Source organism: Eleutherodactylus coqui, chromosome 1 (assembly GCF_035609145.1).
Source record: "Eleutherodactylus coqui strain aEleCoq1 chromosome 1, aEleCoq1.hap1, whole genome shotgun sequence".
NCBI classification, from domain to species: Eukaryota; Metazoa; Chordata; class Amphibia; order Anura; family Eleutherodactylidae; genus Eleutherodactylus; species Eleutherodactylus coqui.
Window position 1 is genome coordinate 17,263,930 of NC_089837.1, and position 25,176 is coordinate 17,289,105.

Here is a 25,176-nt window from a genome sequence, read left to right on the forward strand (position 1 = left end):
GTGTGTGCTGCGTGTACAACGTACAAAAATCCCACGCAACCAGCTACGCTTTACTGCAGTCTAGCGCCATTGTCTTTCCTGACTGCTGGCAAATACCTCCTCTGCTAGTTAATAACTCTGCTACACTATACTTGTGGGACACTTTTTCAGGGCCACACCACAGATATTATTAAAATTCTTGTTCATTGAATACACGCAGTGGGGTCTTCCCTTTGCTAAAAAGGACAAAAAATTATATTTGGCCTGCAGGCTTGCACCAATTTATTTCCTGCCTGGGAAATCAAATCACTGGTAATACAGCATGATGAGGGGTAGGGGTAAGCCTAGAGGACGTGGACGTGGCCGAGGACGCGTAGGCCCAAGTGAGGGTGTGGGCACAGGCCGAGCTCCTGATCCAGGTGTGTCGCAGCCGACTGCTGCGCGATTAGGAGAGAGGCACGTTTCTGGCGTCCCCACATTCATCGCCCAATTAATGGGTCCACGCGGGAGACGTTTATTAGAAAATGAGCAGTGTGAGCAGGTCCTGTCCTGGATGGCAGAAAGTGCTTCGAGCAACCTATCGTCCAGCCACAGTTCTGCGCCGTCCACTGCTGCAAATCCGAATCCTCTGTCTGCTGCTCCTCCTTCCTCCCAGCCTCCTCACTCCACTACAATGACACATGCTCAGGAGCGGGAAGACTCCCAGGAACTGTTCTCGGGCCCCTGCTCAGATTGGGCAGCAGTGGTTCCTCTCCCACCAGAGGAGTTTATCGTCACTGATGCCCAACCATTCGAAAGTTCCCGGGGTCCGGGGGAAGAAGCTGGGGACTTCCGCCAACTGTCTCAAGAACTTTCTGTGGGTGAGGAGGACGATGACGATGAGACACAGTTGTCTTGCAGTGAGGTAGTAGTAAGGGCAGTAAGTCCAAGGGAGCAGCGCACAGAGGATTCGGAGGAAGAGCAGCAGGACGATGAGGTGACTGACCCCACCTGGTGTGCAACGCCTACTGAGGACAGGTCTTCAGAGGGGGAGGCACGGGCATCAGCAGGGCAGGTTACAAGAGGCAGTGCGGTGGCCAGGGGTAGAGGAAGGGCCAGACCGAATAATCCACCAAGTGTTTCCCAAAGCACACCCTCGCGCCATGCCACCCTGCAGAGGCCGAGGTGCTCTAAGGTCTGGCAGTTTTTCACAGAGACGCCTGACGGCCGACGAACAGTGGTGTGCAACCTTTGTCGTGCCAAGATCAGCCGGGGAGCCACCACCAACAGCCTGACCACCACCAGCATCCGCAGACATATGATGGCCAAGCACCCCACAAGGTGGGACGAAGGCCGTTCACCGCCTCCGGTTTGCACCGCTGCCTCTCCCCCTGTGCCCCAACCTGCCACTGAGATCCAACCTCCCTCTCAGGACACAGGCACAACCGTCTCATGGCCTGCACCCACACCCTCACCTCCGCTGTCCTCGGCCCCATCCAGCAATGTCTCGCACAGCATAGTCCAGCCGTCGCTAGCGCAAGTGTTGGAGCGCAAGCGCAAGTACCCCGCCACGCACCCGCACACTCAATCGTTAACCGTCCACATAGCCAAATTTATCAGCCTTGAGATGCTGCCGTATAGGGTTGTGGAAACGGAGTCCTTCAAAGCTATGATGGTGGCGGCGGCCCCGCGCTACTCAGTTCCCAGTCGCCACTACTTTTCCCGATGTGCCGTCCCAGCCCTGCACGACCACGTCTCCCTCAACATTGTACGCGCCCTCACCAATGCGGTTAGTGGCAAGGTCCACTTAACTACGGACACGTGGACAAGCACAGGCGGGCAGGGCCACTACATCTCCCTGACGGCACATTGGGTGAATTTAGTGGAGGCTGGGACAGAGTCAGAGCCTGGGACCGCTCACGTCCTACCCACCCCCAGAATTGCGGGCCCCAGCTCGGTGGTGGTATCTGCCGCGGTGTATGCCTCGTCCACTAAACCACCCTCCTCCTCCTCCTCCTCCTCAACCTCTGTCTCGCAATCTAGATGTGTCAGCAGCAGCAGGACGTCGCCAGCAGTCGGTGTCGCGCGGTGTGGCAGCACAGCGGTGGGCAAGCGTCAGCAGGCCGTGCTGAAACTACTCAGCTTAGGAGATAGGAGGCACACAGCCCACGAACTGCTGCAGGGTCTGACAGAGCAGACCGACCGTTGGCTTGCGCCGCTGAGCCTCCAACCGGGCATGGTCGTGTGTGACAACGGCCGTAATCTGGTGGCGGCTCTGCAGCTCGGCAGCCTCACGCACGTGCCATGCCTGGCCCACGTCTTTAATTTGGTGGTTCAGCGCTTTCTGAAAAGCTACCCACGCTTGTCAGACCTGCTCGTAAAGGTGCGCCGGCTCTGCGCACATTTCCGCAAGTCCCACACGGACGCTGCCACCCTGCGCACCCTGCAACATCGGTTTCATCTGCCAGTGCACCGACTGCTGTGCGAAGTGCCCACACGGTGGAACTCTACGCTCCACATGTTGGCCAGGCTCTATGAGCAGCGTAGAGCTATAGTGGAATACCAACTCCAACATGGGCGGCGCAGTGGGAGTCAGCCTCCTCAATTCTTTTCAGAAGAGTGGGCCTGGTTGGCAGACATCTGCCAGGTCCTTCGAAACTTTGATCAGTCTACCCAGGTGGTGAGCGGCGATGCTGCAATCATTAGCGTCACCATTCCTCTGCTATGCATCTTGAGAACTTCCCTGCAAACCATAAAAGCAGCCGCTTTGCGCTCGGAAACAGAGTCGGGGGAAGACAGTAAGCACGACATCACTACCTCAGCTGTGTTGGGCAATGCAATGGGATATTTCTATGTACCGCCGGTGGCTTCCTGGCACCCACCCATGCTGTAGGTGCACACGGAGTTTTTACTACATCTGTACACTTGAAAAGAACCCCAGTCAGACTGGGGCATGCAGTGTGGGCCGAAACCCACCTGCATTAAGCACGACATTACTACCTCAGCTGTGTTGGGCAATGCAATGGGATATTTCTATGTACCGCCGGTGGCTTCCTGGCACCCACCCATGCTGTAGGTGCACACGGAGTTTTTACTACATCTGTACACTTGAAAAGAACCCCAGTCAGACTGGGGCATGCAGTGTGGGCCAAAACCCACCAGTATTAAGCACGACATTACTACCTCAGCTGTGTTGGGCAATGCAATGGGATATTTCTATGTACCGCCGGTGGCTTCCTGGCACCCACCCATGCTGTAGGTGCACACGGAGTTTTTACTACATCTGTACACTTGAAAAGAACCCCAGTCAGACTGGGGCATGCAGTGTGGGCCGAAGCCCACCTGCATTAAGCACGACATTACTACCTGAGCTGTGTTGGGCAATGCAATGGGATATATTTATGTACCGCCGGTGGGTTCCAGGGAGCCACCCATGCTGTAGGTGCACACGGAATTCCTATTGCGGAGTTGTACCTGCCTGTGACTATTTATAAAAAACCGCGGTCTGACTGGGGCGTGCAGACACCTTGACAGAATGAATAGTGTGTGGCACATAGGTTCCCCATTGCTATGCCCACGTGTGCAGCTCCAGATGGAGGTGGCACAGGATTGGATTTCTCATTGCTTCTGTACAGCATTGTGGACTATCTCCCCCCCCCCCCTTTTAAAGAGGGTCGCTGCCTAGCCGTGCCAACCCTTTGCAGTGTGTGCCTGCTTTTCCTGTGGCAGATGCACTTATAAATAGACATGAGTGTGGCGTGGCATGAGGGCAGCTGAAGGCTGGGCAGGGACAGTTTGGTGTGCGCTGTGGACACTGCGTCGTGTGGGGGGTGGGGGGGTGAATTTGCAGCATGTAACCCAGGAGAAGTGGCAGCGGAGTGTCATCCAGGCAGTGATTGTGCTTTGTTGGAGGTAGTGTGGTGCTTAGCTAAGGTGTGCATTGCTAATGAGGGCTTTTCAGAAGTAAAAGTTGTTGGGAGGGGGGGGGGGCACTCTTGCCGGTATTGTGGCTTAATAGTGGGACCTGTGAACTTGAGATGCAGCCCAACATGTAGCCCCTCGCCTGCCCTATCCGTTTCTGTGTCGTTCCCATCACTTTCTTGAATTGCCCAGATTTTCACACATGAAAACCTTAGCGAGCATCGGCGAAATACAAAAATGCTCTGGTCGCCCATTGACTTCAATGGGGTTCGTTACTCGAAACGAACCCTCGAGCATCGCGATAATTTCGTCCCGAGTAACGAGCACCTGAGCATTTTGGTGCTCGCTCATCTCTAGATTTGATAGTATATATAATAGTCAGTTACTCCCAGTCCAAAACGCTCCCTAAGTATGTCAAAGGCTAGTAACTCTTCTTCCCCCAGAACGTCTGATAAATGCTTAATTCCTCTTCTTTTCCAGCCACTAATGTTCAAGTCTTGAATAAAATATGTAAAGATCTCCAGATAGAAACCAAGGGTTAAGTGTTTCGGGGCTCCTTTAAACTTATATACGTAGTGGTTACAGGCCTGTAACGTAGCGAGCATAGGAGGGGAGTTCTCCTCCACACCCACCAAAGGTGGACAATTCAGATATAAAGTTCGGATCATGCTTGCTCCCAAAAGGGAACCTAGTGGTCTATTTTTGTTTAATTGTCTTTCCATAAGACTCCATGATGGCACCTCTGAATCCCGCAGCCAGGCCCCAGTTTGACTAAGAATAGTTGCTTGATAATATGAGTGTAAATTTGGGACACCCAGTCTCCCATGTCTTTGGTGTTGGTATAGGATCTGCGCTGCTACCCTATGTCTCTTATTATTCCAAATGTACCTCAGTAGTTGTTTCTGAAACTCGGCTATTGTAACTTGTGGAATTGGGTAAGAAACGGTACGAAAGAAGCATAGAATTTTTGGCAATATTAGCATCTTGTAGAGCACTATCCTCCCCATCCAGGAGTGCTCCATCTTCCCCAATCTTTCCAGCTCTTTTTGAGTAGTGGAAAATAAAGGGCTCAGATTAGTTGAAACAATCCTGGACAATGGGAAACACAGTTTTATGCCCAAATATGGGATTTCAGGTTGCCATTGAAAGGGAAACTCTTTCTGAATGTCTAGCTTTAATTGTTCGTCTATGTTGATAGCTAATATTTGAGATTTGTCTACATTTAGCTTATAATATGAAGCTTTGCTGAACATCTCTATATTTACTGCTAGTTTTCTCAGAGAGTTTAAGGAATCAGTCAAAGACAGGAGAACATCATCCGCGAAGAGTCCAATTTTATGTTGTCTAAACCCCAGAGGAACTCCCCGTATCTCAGGAGTGATTCTTATTAATTCCGCCAAGGGTTCCATTATCATAATGAACAACAGGGGAGAAAGAGGGCATCCCTGCCGCGTCCCGTTCGTAATTGTAAATGGCGAAGATAGAGTGCCATCTACTAACACCCTTGCAGACGATGAAGAATACAGGGCACGGACAGCTTGTAAAAATTGGGGTCCTGTTCCAAATTTTTTTAGGGTTGCAAATGCAAATTCCCAGTGTAGTCTATCGAACGCCTTCTCTGCATCCAGTGCAAGGAGGAGAGAAGGCGCCCGACTCGACTCTAGCATTGCCATCAGGTTTAGCGTTCTCCTCGTGCCATCTGCTGCTTGCCTCCCCTTAGTGAAACCTACTTGATCTTTATGGATCACCTCTGGCAAGACTTTTAAGAGTCTTTCGGCAAGGACTTTGGAGTAGATTTTGGTGTCTGAGTTGAGGAGAGATATTGGTCTAAAATTAGATGGTGTGGTAGGGGGTTTACCTGATTTAGGAATTGTGGCAATAGTTGCTTGCAGCATTTCTGCAGGCAAGAATCCATTTATCATTGCATCATTGAATACTCCTATTAGATATAGAGTGAGATCCGGGGCAAATCATTTATAGTACTCGTTTGAGAACTAATCTGGCCCTGGTGATTTAAAATTTTTCAATTTGCCAATAGTTTTTGTTATTTCTGCTAGAGAGATAGGTTTGTCTAATTCTTGAGCGTTGTTACCTAAAGTAGGGAGGGACATTTTCTACAAAAAGTTATCCATGATATAAGAACTGGGTTGGGGAACCAAGGGATCATCTTTTAAATTATAAAGCTTGGCATAATAGGCCCTAAATTCCTCTGCTATCTCATGGAGATGGGAAACCTTGGTTAGAGGGTCATTTGTTTTGAACACGTATGGAATTTTAGCTTTCACCCTTTTTGGTTTGGTAATGTTAGCCATTTATTTAGAAGGTTTGTCCATATTTGAATAGAAATTAGCTTTCCAATATATGGAATTTTGTTTTGTAGTCCTCTAGCAGAATCTCAGCTTGCGTCGAAGTGACATTAAATCTTCTGTAAGATCAGTTCTAGGAGGGCCTTGTAAATTTTGCTCTAATTGTTTTATTCTGTCAAGAAGTTCTACCATACGTTGTTTTTTGTTTTTCCTGCTCTGAGCACTGATTTTTATCAGAATTCCCCTGATAACTGCTTTGTGCGCATTCCATAAGGTACTGTTCCCTATTGTTGGGTCTGAATTCAGGTCAAAGTATTCTTTTAAAGGATCAGAGATTATCTTTTGATTGTTGGGGGAGTTAAGTAGGCTCACATCATTACGCCAAATTCTTCTACTGTGATGAGGAAGGCCTAATTTAATTTCCAATAAAATGGGTGAATGGTCAGACCAGGTAGTTGTACCGATACCGGATGCTTGAATTAGGGGAAGGGTCCATCTATCGACCAAAAAGAGATCTATCCGGGAAAACGTTTTGTGGCGTGGAGAGTAAAATGTATATTCCTTGGACGAGGAGTTTAAACATCTAAATGTATCATATAAGTTCTCCTTATGAAGCCATGGGTTCAATGTGGGCGCCGTTCTATGTCCCGCTGTGGAATCCATTGATTTATCGGGTATAATATTAAAATCGCCACAGATTAATAGTTTCCCTTTTTGTATTTTCCCTATTTTCCGTACTACTTTATTCAGAAAAGAAGTCTGTGCACTATTGGGGGCATAAATATTAGCCAAAGCAATTGTTTGTCCGTTTAAACTGCCAACTACAATTAGGAATCTACCTTTTGGATCTAGAGCCTTTTCACTAAACACAAAGTCAATATTCTCTTTAAAAGCAATTAGATCTCCTGCGTGTTTTTTATTTGCACAAGCCATAAATATTTGCGGGAATTTTTTATTAGAAACTTTTGGGCCCGCAGCCTCTGCAAAATGTGTCTCCTGAATACACAACACATCAGAATTTGTCGCCTTCGCATCTTTCCACAGCATTGCTCTTTTAAACGGTGAATTTAGACCCCTAGCATTATATGATAATCTTAACCGCCATTACATACACACAAGTACACGAACAGACCTTGCGTAGTTAAATTAACAACACAAGCATCAAACATAACATGAGAAATGAACAGTGGATACTCAGCAGCCTGTCTCCTTGCTACAGTTCTTGTAGTTGTACGTTGCTGCTTACGGTATCTGTAAAATAAGAAAACACAGAAACGAAACCAAACAGGTAGTAAAACAGGTATTGACACCTGCATATTCTTGGGGCGGAAGAGAAAAAGTTCGCCTGCACATCTTCAGCCTTTTCTAATGACTGAATGAAAGATGACCCAGCAGTTACCTATCCCTACACTGAAAAGGAAGGCACATTCAAACTTTTCAAGCTGGCGAGGCACGGGACCATGTACCCTCAACTTTTTTGGATTGCGTTGCATTAGTGGTTGCATTTTTCCCAGTAATCCGGACCCCCCACTTTGTCAGCAAGTTACCACCTTCTTCCGGAGTTACCATTACATGCAGCGTGTTGTCTTTGTGCACCAACAACTTGGTGGGAAATCCCCATCTGTAGGGAATATTCGCTGCTCTCAATGAGGTGGTGATGCTGGAAAAAGCCTTTCTGCTTTGGATTGTAAATGCCGAAAGATCCACATAAATTTGAACATTGGAGTATGGAGACGGTAAAGTGATTGTGTTCCTCACTGCATACATTAGTGCTTCTTTAATGTGAAAAAAGTGGACTCTTGCTATTATATCACATGTAGTCACTTCTGATAAAAAATTCGGTTTAGGAAGTCTATGTGCCCTATCGATTATGCGCTCTTGGTCTGAGGAATTTGGCTAAAGAGTCGCAATGAAAGTAGAAAGATATTTTTTCAATTCGGATTGACCAATACTCTCCTGTTTCTATCCTCTAGATCCGCCAATTTCTGTTTAATAGAGGATACATCTTCCTCCAACGCATAATGCGCGTCAATTAAATTATTATGTGAGGTGGAGAACTCCGCCACTTTATTTTCAATATGGTCGGTGCGCTCCCCTATTTCCTGGAGCCAGTGGTAAAATGCGGAGGAAATATGCTTTATATCTTTTTGTAGTGACCGTCTCAGGGCTACAATCATATTTTTTATGAATTCCTCTGATGCAGGAGAGCTAGATGAAGGGACAGCAGAAAGAAAGTCCTCTTCTTCATCAGAACCCTGCTGTATGGAGAGAGGGGTTTAGAGCCTGCGCTTCTGATTCTCTGGGCTCAGAGAGGGAGAGGAGGCCTGGGAGTAGGGGCTGGGGTGTGCAGATGTGGCCATCTTAGATTGCTGTATACTTAGTGAAAGTCCCCCTTCGGCTCCTATCTCCTTATGTAAAGTCATCCTTCCATTACTTTTGCCCTCTCCTGGCCTCACTCCCTGTATCTCTGCCGATCTTTCTCTCCCAGAAGCAGAACTGCTTATCAGGCTGTTTGTTTTAGATGAAGAAGGAGGGGGGGGGGGGGCACCTGTCTACACCATAATGTGTCTGCTCATTTGCAGCTCAGCTTCCACCTCTCACTCACCTCACACGTTGCTGACCTCCTTTGTGGGCTCAATTGCAGTGATTGACCAGCGGCAGCAGGAACATCTTGTGCAGCATTGGCTGTGTGAGGACTCCTCGCCCCCTCCTCTCCAGATGAAGGGACAGCAGGGGAGGAAGGTCCCCGGGAGCTGGCAGGCCGCTCCTCTGTCCTCACAGGGAAACAATCAGAAACCCTCTGCGGCGGCACCTTGAAGGCTCTCCTCCTCGGCATGCTGGTATGTCAGAAGCAGGCACTCTTCACTTGCAGGAAGAAAAACTGCTGGGTCTGCTCTAAATGTCCCTTTAGGCTGGGGTAAAGTAGAAGCTCAGCTCAATGTGACTGTCTCCACCATCAGTCAGGCCACGCTCCCAAAATACTCCATTTTGAAAGCTAGTCCCCTTAACAAATTTATCTAGTAGGTGTACTGCGTTTTTCGACCCCACAGTTTTGGAATGAATCTAAGCAAAGCAGTAGGAAAAAAAATACGATTTTATTTTTTTGGCAGTTATGTCATTTTAAAAATAGTTTTTTTTGTACAGCATACATAGGAATGAAGACTTTCATCCCAAAATGGATACCTCTATTTGTCCTGTGTTCAGAAACATACCCATTATGGCCCTAATCTTATATCCGTATGCACAACAGAGCCCAAACGGAAAGGAGCAGTCGGTGACTTTCAGAACAGTTATCCATTGGATAACGGTGATCACGTGACCAGGGACCGAACACTGTAACCCCCCGTGAAATCTTTAGGCTCTTGGCTACCTTTGGTAGCGAGGAGTAGGAAGATTCTAAATTACCTGGGCAGTCCTTGACTTTTGCGCATGCTTCTGCCAATTTGCTATAGCGAGGATTTAGATCGCACTGTGGGACAAATCCAAGGACCTTAGGTATGTAATTTCCTCTCCCCTCATCCCTAAGGGGAGATGAAACTTTAATTTTTTACATAAAAAAATACAACTTTTTAACTTTACATGATAGCGGTGATCATGTGACCGGGAACCACATACAGCAGTCCCTGGTGACATCTCCCTGCACTCTGCTATCTTTGACAGCCCGATGCAGGGAGATTTTAAATTTGTTGGGCTCTCCGGCCTTCTCTCCTTCCTACATAAGAGGTAAGTATTTTCAGTTTCTCTCATGGATGCGATCCATAAGGGCATCTGAAACTTTAACTTTTTAAAACTTTTTTTTTTTGACTTTTGAGTGATCACCAGTGTTTTTGGATACCAGTAATCACGGGCCCCAGGAACTGCTCACCACGGTCCTCTTTGATACCTCCTGCCTCCTAGCTACCTTTGGGAGCAGGAGATTTCATACGTTTGGCAGGCATGCACAGAAGACCAGCATCAGGTTCTAGAGGACTAGATCACGGCGGTACATCACCGAGGATAGGGGTGAATACACTCAGTTGCCCCCATGGATCCGATCCATGAGGGCAGCTGAATCTTTAACTTTCTTTAACTTATTTACTTTTATGTGATCGGCACTATCCACTGGATAGCACGAATCGAGTTACCAGTGAGGAAGCTTCCCACATTGCCCCACGCCAGCTCCATGCTGTCAGCTCCCTCCGGGAACTGACAGCAGGGAGCTGTCACGTCCACAGCCTACGCGTCTTTAATTCTCAGAGGTTGCATGTTTTTATGTCCCTGAGGATTAAAGCTCACTTAGCTAGGACGTAAAAAGGCAATGGGGCCGTCACTAAGGGGTTAACTATATGCAAGAGTCTTCTTGACAAGTGTCTTTTCACCATTAGGCCCCTTTTCCTTGCTTTTTCATTCTCACCCCTGTGCATGTGGACAACTTCCACATTGGATGATGCTCTATTGGTGTCTACCCATTAAATGAAAATAATGGATTTGGCATATCGTGCACAGATAGCGTTTTAGTTTGTCCCAAAAATGCTTGATAGAATTGATATCTGGTCTTTGTGCTGAACAATTAAGTTTGCAGATGTTCTGCTCCTCCAACCAAGCCTCAGCACTGTGGGCTGCATAAAATGATGCTTGATCATGTTGGTAGCAACCCAGAGCTATATCAAAGTATTGCCACAGGGTCTGGAATGCCCCTGTACCCATTGGCATTGAGGGTGGACTTCACAATAACCAATGGCCCTACTTCTTCCCAGCAGAGACACATCCACACCATAATAGACCTTCTCCAAACTCCAATGCTGGGACAATGCAGTCACATAGAAACCACTCTCCAGGCAACTGCCACATTCAATTTTGGTCGTGCGATCAGAAGATGGTGTACTGTGATTCAATTGTCCACAACACTTGCTTCCACTCATTTACAGTCCATGGATTAATGTTCCAAACACCATAGCAAGTGTTTCTGCGCAATCACTGTTGGAATGTAAGGCTTCTGTGCAGCCACTCGTCCATGGTAACCATTCGCATGCACTTCCATATGGATGGTTCTGGTGCTAATGGATGTTGCAATGGCCTGTAAGACCTCCTGAGTGAATGTTGCAACTGCCAATGTGTGTCATGCCTCCACAGCTAATACAAGGCTTCACTGTCCATGTTCTGTCACTTTATGCGTTTTTTTTTCAAATGTTTCTGCACTGCACACACACCAGATATATTCCATTTGCAAATAACATTGCCAACAGTGGACTTTGAAAGGTTAAAAAGCGTTGTAATGTCTTGCAATGATTGGTTGCTCATGTGACTTCCCACCACCGTACCCTGTTGGAAGTCTGTCAACTCTACACCTGGTGGCATTCTGATGGTTTCTGCACTTGGATATGCCTGTGTGATGCTCTCCTTTATAACTAACGCTCACACATCCTCTTTGCATATCCCCTAGCCTAACAGCACAGGATTGTTGGATGTCCCAATATTGTTGTTAACATGGTGTATAGTTGCTGCTGTCGCTGCATAAGACTGGTCATCAAGTATCAAAACAGATTATATCTGGCAACACTAAAAATTGTGAAAAGAAAAAATGTAAAAAAACTTTAACAAAAAAATTTGTTGGGCTTTGTAGGTATTTTCAGGATAAAAAAAATAAATTTGTTGAGACAAAAATGTTAGTATATAGAGATGAGCGAGCACCAAAATGCTCGGGTGCTCATTACTCGAGCAGAACTTTTTGTAATGCTCGAGAGCTCGTTTTGAGTAACAAACCCCATTCAGGTCAATGGAAGACTCAAGCATTTTTTTAGGTGACCCATGCTCTGCATAGGGGAGGGTGTGTGATTCACCTGAAAATATCAGAAAGTGATGGAAACACCACATAAATGGATAGGGAACAGCAAGGGCAGCATGCATGGGTGCATCTGAGATTCCCAGGTCGCACTATTAAGCCAAAAGTTGGGCCAGACCATTATCAGCAAGGCACACACGCTGGCACATCTTAGCTTAGCACCACACTAGGTGGAAAGAAGGCCAATCACTGCCTGCGGGTGACACCACTGCCACTTCTCCTGTGTTACATGCTGGCATTGCTGTCCAATCCCCCCCAGGATGCAGGCACGAGCCTGCATCCACAGCGTACTGAAATGTTTTCCCAGCACAGTGTCCAGCTGCCCCCATCCCAGATGGGGTAAGGTGCACCCCTTCGCCTACTCAATAGTCCACAGCACACTGAAATTTTTCTCAGCGCAGCGTCCAGCTGTCCCCATCCCAGACCGGGAAAGGTGCACCCCTTCACCTACTCAGCGTACTGACATTTTTCCCAGTGAAGCGTCCAGCTGTCCCCATCCCAGACGGGGTAAGGCACACCTCTTCGCCTACTCAGTAGTCCACAGTGTACTGAAATTTTTCCTAGTGCAGCGTTCAGCTATCTCATCCCAGACGGGATAAGGCTCACCTCTTCGCCTACTCAATAGTCCACAGTATACTGAAATTTTTCCCAGCGCAGCGTTCAGCTTTCCTCATGCCACACTGTCGCTTGATAGCCACACCACCCTCATGTCTATTTATAAGGGCGTATTGGATGAGGAGAAACATGAGACACACTGTAGAGGGTTGGCAGGGCCTGGCAGCGACCCTCTTTGAAATTGTGGACGATAACCTACAATGCTGATGAGAATTGCTGATAAATTAACGTATGATCCCAAGCCACCTCCGTCACAAAATTTCATGAGCCACAAATGTGGGCATAAAGGGGAATCAGATGCCAGTACGTCAACACAGCTTCACAATTCAGCAACCCATTCTAAAACAAAAGATTTTTTCACCCAGAGTGCAGGTGAACCCCTGAAACATTTGTTTACCAAGAGTGCAGGTAAAAACCTGAAAGATTTTTTGAGCGACAGGTTGTACTTGCTTAATGGGATTCAGGTGGCGGTCCACCAACAGGCAAGCTACTGCCTGTCCCAGCCCCTGCCCCTCCCCGAGGGGCTTGTTAACCAGTGCCCCAGGGCAAGACAGCATGAACTGTAAAGAAATTAGTGGCCAAAGATGAATACCGCACCGGGATACGTTTCCGTACGCCGTGTGACCCTTTTAAAATTGCTGACAAATCGCAGACAAATTATGTATGATTGCGCCAACCCATGCCACCTCTGTCGCAGCATTTGATTAACCACAAACACCAGCATATGGTGTACTCAGAGGCCAGTACGTCTACATTTTTAACCCCTTAGTGACGGGGCTATCGTAAAACTACGTCCTGCTGTTGCAGGACGTGTATGGAGAGAGGTAGCGGCGCTATCTCCCTCCATATAGCGCGGGCGTCAGCTGACACCCACGGGCAATAGCCGCGCTCGGCCGACCACGGCTATTAACCCTTTAAATGCCGCCGTCAATTCTGACAGCGGCATTTAAATCCCCCGAACGCTGTTCGGGGGTCCCGCACAGCTATAGCATTACATCATACTGCAGAAGCGATTAAAGCATCGCATGTTAAAGTCCCCTTGGGGGGCTTCAAAGTAAAGTAAAAAAAAAAAAAATCGATAAAGTTTTTTTAATTGTTAAAAAAAAAAAAAATAAAAGTTTAAATCACCCCCCTTTTGCCATATCTATTATTAAAAAATCTAAATCATAAAATGAAAATATGTATTTGATATCACCGCGTCCGCAAAAGTCTGATCTATCAAAGTAGCACATTATTTTTCCTGCACGGTGAACGTCATCTGAAAAATAAAATAAAGAACGCCAGAAATACACTTTTTTAGTTACCCTGTCTTCCAGAAAAAACGCAATAAAAACCGATCAAAAAGTCGTATGTATTCCAAATTAATACTATCGGAAACTACAGTACATCCCGCAAAAAATGAGACCTTGCTCAACTATGTCGACCAAAAAATAAAAAAGTTATTGCGCGCACAAAATAACCGCAGAAAATAATTGAAAAAAATTAAATATCTAAAAAAAAATACCAGTACTGCAGCAAAAAAAATACTATATAAGTTTGGTATCGTAGTAATCGTACTGACCCATAGAATAAAAATATTAGGTCGTTTTTGTTGCAGTTTGTGCGCCGTAGAAACAGGACGCACCGAAAGATGGTGGAATGTCGTTTTCTTTTCCATTTCTCTCCGCTTAGAATTTTTTAAAAGTTTTTCAGTAAATTATATGGTACTATAAATAGTGCCATTGAAAAATACAACTCATCCCGCAAGAAACAAGCCCTCATACAGCGACGTCGATGGATAAATAAAGGAACTACGATTTTTTAAAAAGGGAGTAGGAAAAAACAAAAATGGAAAAAAGCAAAAAAGCTCCGTCACTAAGGGGTTAATGAAGAAAACAACCCATTTTAAAAAGAATTTTTTTAACCAAGATTGCAGGTGAGAACCTGAAAATTTTTTTGAGGGAGAGTGCAGGGTATTTGTTTACCAAGAGTTTAGGCGAACTTCTGAAAAATTTGTGTACCAAGAGTATAGGTGTACCCCTGAAAGATTTGTTTACCCAGAGTGCAGGAGAAGCCCTGAAAGATTTGTTTACCCAGAGTGCAGGTGAACCCCTGATATATTTTTTTAACATAGAGCTCATACTTGTTTAATGGGATCCTACTGTCTATTCCAGCCCCTGCCTCTCCTCGAGGGGCTTTTTAACCAGTGCCCTGGGGAAAAACAGCATGTTCTATGAAGAAATTAGAGTGGCCAAACCAGGACAACCCATTCTGTCTCAGTGTCAGATAGCTAGACACTGCGCTGGGATACATTTGTGGACACTGTGGGCGTATGAAGCTGAAACCAGCACATTTGCCGAACTCTAGTAGTGAACCTCTTCAAAATTGGGGGTGAGAAACTGGAGGCGTACTATAAAACTGGCAAAGGCCTTGGAGAGTGTTCCCCTGCCTGCACTGGACATGCTGTCTGTTCCCCTCGTCTCCCCTGCTAGTTGGCCCACTGAAATACGTCCTCTACCGCTAGCGTTGGGAAGTTTAGTATCAGCTTTTCCACCAGGGCCTTGTGGTATTGCATTACTCTCGTACTCCTCTCCTCTTACTGAATGAGAGTGGAAAGGTTCTCCTTATACCATGGGTCGAGAAGGATGAACACCCAGTAATCCATGTTGGCCAGAATGCATCTAACGCGAGGGTCACTGGAAAAGCAGCTTACATGAAGTCAGACATGTGTGCCAATTTCCAAGTACACAGCACATCGCTGTCCTCACTAGGAGGATGACTCTCAGTCTCCTCCTCATCCTCTTCAGCCCATACACGCTGAACTGGGGGGGGGGCGGGTACCACATAAAGGTGCACTTACCTGCGCTTCTGTGTGGTCAAGAGATGGGAGAAACAGCTGTTTGCTGTTTTCTCCGGTAGACTCCACCTCCCGCTGTGACGCTTTCTGCCGACCAGCCAATGAGGCGGCTGGATCGGCGTTCCATTCATTTGCAAGTGCACGCCTCCACCGATGACGTCAGTCACCTGCTCACATGACCGGTGTCTCGGGAGCGTGCATGAAGGCCTCCAGGAAGCGAGCGGTGCACCGTGGAACGCATCCAGGGAAACCGCAGGTGCCATCTTAGAGGGAGAAGTTTTAAAAGTCATTATTTCTGTGAACCGGTAAGTACAATGCGGTTTATAACTGCTCAAAAGGGCTGGTTTATGACGGGGGGTGACAGGGGGAATGGGCTAATATAAAATTTTGCGTTTCTGCCTCGGGACAACCCCTTTAAGCCTATTATGCAAATGTTTTCAGCAAAAAACAAATAAAAAATGAAAAATGTTGGACCCCAGTAACATTCCTGTTGCAGAAGTATAGGCAGACACCTGTAACATTTCTGTAGTAAAAGTGTAGGCGGACCCCAGTAACATTCCTGTAGCAGAAGTATAGGCAGACCCCTGTAACATTCCTGTAGCAGAAGTATCGGCAGACCCCTGTAACATTTCTGTAGCAAGAGTGTAGGCGAACCCCTGAAACATTGGTGTACCAAAAGTATAGGCAGACCCCTGCAACATTTCTGTAGTAAAAGTATAGGCAGACCCCAGTAACATTTTTATAGCAGAAGTATAGGCGGACCTAGTAACATTTCTGTAGTAAAATATAGGCGGACCCCTGTAACATTTCAGTAGCAAAAGTATAGGCTAATCCCTGAAACATTGGTGTACCAAGAGTATAGGCGGACCCCAGTTACATTTATATAGCAAAAGTATAGGTGGACCCCGTAACATTTCTGTAGCAAAAGCATAGGCAGACACCTGTAACATTTCTGTAGTAAAAGTATAGGTGGACCCCAGAAACATTCCTGTAGCAGAAGAATAGGCAGACCCCTGTAACATTCCTGTAGCAGAAGTATTGGCATACCCCTGTAACATTTCTGTAGCAAAAGTGTAGGCGAACCCCAGCAACATTTCTGTAGCAAATGTGTAGGCAGACCCCTGTAACATTTCTGTAGTAAAAGTATAGGCGGACCCCAGTAACATTTCTTTAGCAAAGGTATAGGCAGACCCCTGTAACATTTCTGTAGCAGAAGTATAGGCAGACCCCAGTAACATTTCTGTAGCAAAAGTATAGGCGGACCCCAAGTAACATTTCTTTTGCAAAGCTATAGGCAGACCCCTGTAACATTTCTGTAGCAGAAGTATAGGCAGACCGCTGTAACATTTCTGAAGTACAAGTATAGGCAGACCCCTGTAACATTTCTGAAGTAAAAGTATAGGCAGACCCCTGTAACATTTCTGTACCAAAGGTATAGGCGGACCTCAGCAACATTTCTGTAGCAACAATATAGGCAGACACCTGTAACATTTCTGTAGTAAAAGTATAGGTGGACCCCAGAAACATTCCTGTAGCAGAAGAATAGGCAGACCCCTGTAACATTCCTGTAGCAGACGTATTGGCATACCCTGTAACATTTCTGTAGCAAAAGTGTAGGCGAACCCCAGCAACATTTCTGTAGCAAATGTGTAGGCAGACCCCTGTAACATTTCTGTAGCAGAAGTATAGGCAGACCCCCAGTAACATTTCTTTAGCAAAGCTATAGGCAGACCCCTGTAACATTTCTGTAGCAGAAGTATAGGCAGACCCCTGTAACATTTCTGAAGTAAAAGTATAGGCAGACCCCTGTAACATTTCTGTACCAAAAGTATAGGCGGACCCCAGCAACATTTCTGTAGCAACAATATAGGCAGACCCCAGTAGCATTTCTGTAGCAAAGGTTTAGGCAGACCCCTGTAACATTTCTGTAGTAAACGTATAGGCAGACCCCAGTAACATTCCTGTAGCAGAAGTATAGGCAGACCCTTGTAACATTCCTGTAGCAGAAATATCGGCAGACCCCTGTAACATTTCTGTGGCAGAAGTATAGGCAGACCCCTGTAACATTTCTTTAGTAAAAGTATAGGCGGGCCCAAGTAACATTTCTGTAGCAGAAGTATAGGCGGACCTAGTAACATTTCTGTAGTAAAAGTATAGGCGGATCCCAGTAACATTTCTGTGGTAAAAGTATAGGCGAACCCCTGAAAGATTGGTGTACCAAGAGTATAGACGGACCCCAGTAACATTTCTGTAACAAAAGTATAGGCAGACCCCTGTAACATTTCTGTAGTAAAAGTATAGGCAGACCCCTGTAACATTTCTGTAGTAAACGTATAGGCGGACCCCAGTAACATTCCTGTAGCAGAAGTATAGGCAGACCCCTGTAATATTCCTGTAGCAGAAGTATTGGCATACCCCTGTAACATTTCTGTAGCAAGAGTGTAGGCGAACCTCAACTACATTTCTGTAGCAAATGTATAGGCAGACATTTGTAACATTTCTGTAGTAAAAGTATAGGCGGACCCCAGTAACATTTCTTTAGCAAAGGTATAGGCAGACCCCTGTAACATTTCTGTAGCAGAAGTATAGGCAGACCCCTGTAACATTTCTGTAGTAAAAGTATAGGCAGACCCCTGTAACATTCCTGTACCAAAAGTATAGGCGGACCCCTGTAACATTTCTGTACCAAAAGTATAGGCGGACCTCAGCAACATTTCTGTAGCAACAATATAGGCAGACCCCAGTAACATTTCTGTAGCAAGAGTGTAGGCGAACCCCTGAAACATTGGTGTACCAAAAATATAGGCGGACCCCAGTACCATTTCTGCAGCAAAAGTATATGTGGACCCCAGTAACATTTCTGTAGCAAAGGTTTAGGCAGACCCCTGTAACATTTCTGTAGTAAAAGTATAGGCGGACCCCAGTAACATTTCTTTAGCAAAGGTATAGGCAGACCCCTGTAACATTTCTGTAGCAGAAGTAGCGGCAGACCCCTGTAACATTTCTGTAGTAAAAGTATTGGCAGACCCCTGTAACATTTCTGTACCAAAAGTATAGGTGGACCCCAGCAACATTTCTGTAGCAACAATATGGGCAGACACCTGTAACATTTCTGGAGTAAAAGTATAGACGGACCCTAGTAACATTTCTGTAGCAAGAGTGTAGGCGAACCCCTGAAACATTGGTGTACCAAAAATATAGGCAGACCCCAGTACCATTTCTGTAGCAAAAGTATAGGTGGACCCCAGTAACATTTCTGTAGCAAAGGTATAGGCAGACCCCTGTAACATTTCTGTAGTAAAAGTATAGGCGGACCCCAGTAACATTCCTGTAGCAGAAGAATAGGCAGACCCTTGTAACATTCCTGTAGCAGAAGTAGCGGCAGACCCTGTAACATTTCTGTAGCAAGAGTGTAGGCGAACCCCTAAAACATTGGTGTACCAAAAGTATAGGCAGACCCCTGTAATATTTCTGTAGTAAAAGTATAGGCAGACCGCAGTAACATTTCTTTGGTAAAAATATAGGTGAACCCCTGAAACATTGGTGTACCAAAAGTATAGGCGAACCCCAGTAACATATCTGTAGCAAAGGTTATAGGCAGACCCTTGTAACATTTCTGTAGCAAGAGTATAAGTGAACCCCTGAAATATTGGTGTACCATGAGTGTAGGCGAAATTAGTTAGATAAAAGTATAGACAGGGCCAGAAAAATTGGTGCACCAAGAGTACAAGTGCACCCCTAAAAATTGCTCAACCGCGGGGGCAGATGAAACCCATAAACACTTTTTAAAGATGTAGCTCGCTGTTGCTTAATTTGTAACAGAGCCTGCAGGCAGCCGTGTGAAAAAAATTGGTTTCTGTTAAAGTATCAATATACTTTGGAAACTTTGAAAAATTGTAAAAAACTGTTAAACAGAGCCTTTTGGGCCGCAGAAAAATTGGCAGTTCAGCGTGATGACATGCTGTTTTAGGAGGAGGAGTAGGAGGAGCAGGAGTAATAATATCCGAGAGTGATTGACAAAGCTAACTCCCCCTTTTTTGTGGTGATAGAGGATGATTTTGTCTCCGGTTGCAGCGAAAAGAATCATTAGGTTCCTCTGCTTTCCGCCGGTGGAGAAGAGAAGTCTGGGAAAAGCCTTTGCTCATCTTTATGAGTGTAAGCATGTCGGCACTGGCAGATGACAGGCGGATACGCTTATCTGTGATGATTTTCCCAGCTGCACTGAACACCCTCTCTGACAAGATGCTAGCGGCAGGGCAGGCTAGCACCTCCAGGGTGTACAGCGCAAGTTCATGCCATGTGTCCAGCTTTGACACCCAATAGTTGTATGGAGCAGAGGCATCACAGAGGACGGTGGTACGATCAGCTACGTACCCCTTCACCATCTTTTTTCACTGCTCCCTCTGTCTCAGCCTTGACTGGCGAGTGGGGGCACAGTCTGGCAGGGGAGCCATAAAGCTGGCAAAGGCCTTCGAGAGTGTTCCCCTGTCTGAGCAGGACATGCTGCCTGATCCCCACGCCTCCCCTGCTACTTGGCCCTCGAAACGGCGTCTTCTGCCACTAGTGCTGTCAGATGGGAACTTTAGCATCACTTTTTCCACCAGGGCCCTGTGGTATTGCATTACTCTTGTACCCCTTTCCTCTCCGGGAATCAGAGTGAAAAGGTTCTCCCTATACCGTGGGTAGAGAAGGGTGTACACCCAGTAATCTGTGTTGGCCAGAATGTGTCTAACGTGAGGGTCACGGGAAAGGCAGCCTAACATGAAGTCAGCCATGTGTGCCAATTTCCCAGTATGCAAGACATGGCTGTCCTCACTAGGAAAATGACTTTCAGGATCCTCCTCCTCCTTTTCAGCCCATACATGCTGAACAGATGAGAGGCAAGCAGCATGGGTACCCTCTGCAGTGTGTCCAGCTGTCTCTTCCTCCTCCTCCTCCTGCTCTTCCCCCTCCTCGAAATGGGCTGAGATATAGACATGAGGGTGGTCTGGCTATCAAGCGACATACTGTCATCCCCCGTCTCCTGTTCCAACCGCAAAGTGTCGGCCTTTATGCTTAGCAGCGAACTTCTCAGCAGACAGAGCAGTGGGATGGTAATGCTAATGATTGCAGCATCACTGCTCACCATCTGGGTAGACTCCTCAAAGTTTCCGAGGACCTGGCAGATATCTGCCATCCATGCCCACTCCTAAGTAAAGAATTGCGGAGGCTGTCTACTATTGCACCGCCCATGTTGCAGCTGGTATTCCACTATTGCTCTACGCTGCTCTACAGTCTGGCCAACATGTGCAGTGTAGAATTGCAGCGTGTGGGCACGTCACACAGCAGTCGGTGCTCTGGCAGCTGAAACCGATGTTGCAGGGTCCTCAGGGTGGCAGCGTCCGTGGTGGACTTGCAAAAATGTGCGCAAACACGGCACACCTTGCCGATCAGTTCAGACAAGTGGGGGTAGTTTTTCAGAAACCACTAAACCATCAGATTGAAGACGTGGGCCAGGCATGGCACATGTGTGAGGCAGCCGAGCTGCAGAGCTGCCACCAGGTTACGCCCGTTGTCACACACGACCATGCCCTGCTGGAGGCTCAGCAGCGAAAGCCAGAGGTCAGTCTGCTCTGTCAGACCCAGTAACTGCTCAGGGGCCATGTGCATCTTGTCTCCTAAGCTGATTAGTTTCAGAATAGCTTGCTGACGCTTGCCCACCTCTGTGCTGCTGCGCACTACTGACTGCTGGCGAAGTGCTCACACTTCTTCATTGAGAGGTAGACGTGGCAGAGGAGGAGGAGGGGGAGGGTTTGGAAGAGGTGGCTTAAAACACCGCAGATACCAGCACCGAGGTAGGACCCGCTATTCTGGGTGTGGGTAGGACGTGAGCGGTCCCAGGCTCAGACTCGGTCGCAGCCTCCACCAAGTTGACCCAATGTGCTGTCAGGGAGATATAGTGGCCCTGCCCGCAAGTACTTGTCCACAATTTATGTTGTGGAAGACGTGCTGGTGTAGGGCTGGGACGGCACACCGGGAAAAATAGTGGCGATTGGGGACTGAGTAGCGCGTGACTGCCACCGGCATCATGTTTTTGAAAGCCTCCGTTTCCACAAGCCTGTAAGGCAGCATCTCCAGGCTGATTAATTTGGCAATGTGCACGTTTAAAGCTTGTGCGTGCAGGTGGGTGGCGGTATATTTGCACTTTCGCTCCGACGCTTGTGTCAGCGACAGCTGAACGCGGTGCTGAGAGACATTGCTGGATGAAGTGGTGGACCGTGGAAGTGAGGGTGTGGGTGCAGGCCGGGAGGCGTTCGTGCCTGTGTCCTGGGAGAGGGATTGGATCTGTGTGGCAGGTTGCCGCACAGGGAAAGAGGCAGTGGTGTGACCCGCAGGCGGTGAACGGCCTTCGTCCCGCCTTGTGGGGTGCTTGGCTATCATATGCCTGCGCATGCTGGTGGTGGTGAGGCTGGTAGTGGTGGCTCCCCGGCTGATCTTGGTGCAACACAAGTTGCACACTACTGTTCGTCGGTCGTCCGCGCTCTCACTGAAAAACATCAACACCTTTGAACACCTAGCCCTCTGGCCGTGACGGGGTGCTTTGGGAAACAGTTGTGGGATTCTTCGCTCTGGCCCTGCCTCTACCCCTGCCAACCCCATTGCCTCTTTCAACCTGTCCTGCCGCTGCACTTGCCTCCCCCTCTGAAGCGCTGTACTCAGTAGGCTTAGAAAACCAGGTGGGGTCAGTCACCTCATCGTCCAGCTGCTCTTCCTCCGAATCCTCTGTGCGCTCCTCCCTCGGACTTACTGCCCTTACTAGTACCTCACTGACAGACAACTGTGTCTCATCATCATCCTCACCCACAAAAAGCTCTTGAGACAGTTGCCAGAAGTCGCCAGCTTCATCACCCGGACCCCAGGAACTTTCCAAAGGTTGGGCATCGGTCACGACAAACTCCTCAGGTGAGAGAGGAACCAGTTTTTCCCACTCATGGCAGGGACCCGGGAACAGTTCCTGGGAGTCTGCCTGCTCAGAATCTGTCATTTTCATGGAGGCTGGGAGGAAGGAGGAGCAGCAGCCAGAGGATTCAGAGTTGCAGTCTCTAGGCCGGAGTAGTGGACTGCATAGAAGACTGGGTGCCCGATACATTGCTGGTCACATTTTCTGCCATCCACGAGAGAACCTGCTCACACTGCTCTGTTTGTAATAAAGGTCTACCACGCGGACACGTAAATAGTGATATGAAGCTGGGGAGCCCAGAAACTTGCCTCTCTCCTAATCCCGCAGCAGCCGGCTGTGATTCACCACGCCCAGGAACTCCGACTGTGCCCACACCCTCACTTGGACATCTGCGTCCACGTCCTCGACCCTTACTCCTACTCCTCATCATTAAGAATAGATTAAGAATAGAGCTGATTATGAATAGAGCAGGGCCCAAATAAGTTACCCCACTGTACCGCACTGACAACTGTGGCTTCATTCACCGCACACAGAGACATGTAGATAGCGGAGGCTCTATGCTGGGACTTGAAAAAATTAACCCGCTGTCTTGCGCTGATACCTAGGGGTAATTTACTGCTCGCAGAGACTTGTAGATAATAGAGGCTGTGTGGAGGGGGAAAAGACTCTAAAGCCAGTGGATAGTGCTAGTAACTGCGGCTATCTCCACCCCACCAAGGAAAGGGCATTGTGAGACGCTCTGCACAGCGGCAGAGCTGAAATACTTTGCAGTGGCCCCAGTAATATTACAGTACTGTTTAGCGGTGATACCTCTGTCTAATGCACTGCAGACACAGAATGATATAAGTGAAGTCGTTTGCAGTAGGCTAGGAAATATTTGAGAGCAATTTCACAGTGAGAGCTGGTTGTACGGCGCTGCAGCCTGAGAACGCTATTATTGACAGGCTGAGAACAGGCCTAGATGTGTAATACAAAAATTGATGCACTACTACCAGCCAGCCACAAGTATAATGCACACGGTCAGATGTAGCCCTAAGAAAGGGCTTTGGGGTTCTTGCACGGATGATCAGGACTGTATAATGTATAACTTTCCCTATAGAAGTGGCTGTGCCCCGACACTCTGTGTCTAATGCACTGCAGACACAGAACGATATTAATGAAGTCGTTCGCAGCAGGCTAGGTAATATTTGAGTGCAGTTTCACGGTGAGAGCTGGTTGTACGGCACTGCAGGCTGAGAACGCTATTACTGAAAGGCTATAAAGGAAAAAAGACCAAGCGCTTCCAGAGATAGACCAAGGAGATCCTCTATCATATAAGATGTATACTCCTTTTATTGGAAAAGCAACTTGTTTCAGCCCGTCTTACAAGCGCCTTTATCAAGCATAATTTCCAACATAAAAAGAATCATTTATACATAAAAGATTAAAATTATCACTTGTTGATGGTCGCCATATTGGGGGTGTGTCTGCAGACATAATTGCGTGGGACGAGGGCCGGATGTGAGCGTGGTGACGCATGGACGTGCCAGCGTCACCATGAGTAGCATGCTCAATCGTATGGCTGCGTATGCGTCACCACGTGATGTCGACTGATGTCGCACGAGCGCGACTGCATTACCACGTCTGACGTGGCGACGCCATCGCGATCGATGTACCTAATGTAACGACTCATGTGAGAATCACATGATTCAGCTACAATAACGTCAGGTTCAAGCGGAAATTATAACTTAGCATTATACAATTAGAAGATGTATATAACCATGCGTAAGTTCAATCAGCTGGTAATAAAATAGAATGAATAGAGTATAATGTAGGTCCTTAGGGATTTTTCAAAGTGATGTATTTCAAAGTATTTTTCAATGTGTAATACCATTCTCAAATGTAATCAATCACGTGAAATTTACATAACCCAATTGTAATTGGCGTAAGTTACAAATTGTACATACATAAGTAAGGAATCTATATATTCCTAGTCTACTATGAAATTGCAAAAATGAAAAGTATGTATTAATAATGATACATACTGAATACGCTATAAATACATGATTCAAAATAGTTTTCTCTTCTGTTTAGTAAAAATCTCAATAGAGGGGCTCAATAAACATCGTTTTCATAGGTCAATCTGATACATCTATATAAAAAGGTGTCAGTGCACTTTCAATCATCAGTAAAATTTGAATAATATTAGCTGACTATATTTTTTCTAATACCTCATTCAACCCGAATGGAACCAAGGTGTTTACCTTAAAGATCCAAAACATCTCCTTAGTTCGAAGTTCTGAAATTGATTAGAGATGAGCGAACGTACTTGTCCGAGCTTGATGCTCGTTCAAGTATTAGGGTACTCGAGATGCTCGCTACCACTATCAATCCTACTGCTAATACTACTTCTATTAACTCTACTACTACCATAATGACACCAAACTACTAATACTACTAATGCTAATAACACCAATACTACTATCAGTCCTACTAATACTTCTATTAGTCCTACTGCTAATACTATTACCATTACTATTAACCCGAATACTAAGACTACGACTAATAACACCAATACTACCTTTACAACTAATACTACTACTATTAACTCTACTACTACCGTAATGACACCAAACTACTAATACTACTAAAGCTAATAACACCAATACTACTATCAGTCCTACTAATACTTCTATTAGTCCTACTGCTAATACTACTACTATTACTAGAGATGAGCGAGCACACTCGTCCGAGCCTGATGCCCGTTCAAGTATTAGGGTACTTGAGATGCTCGTTACTC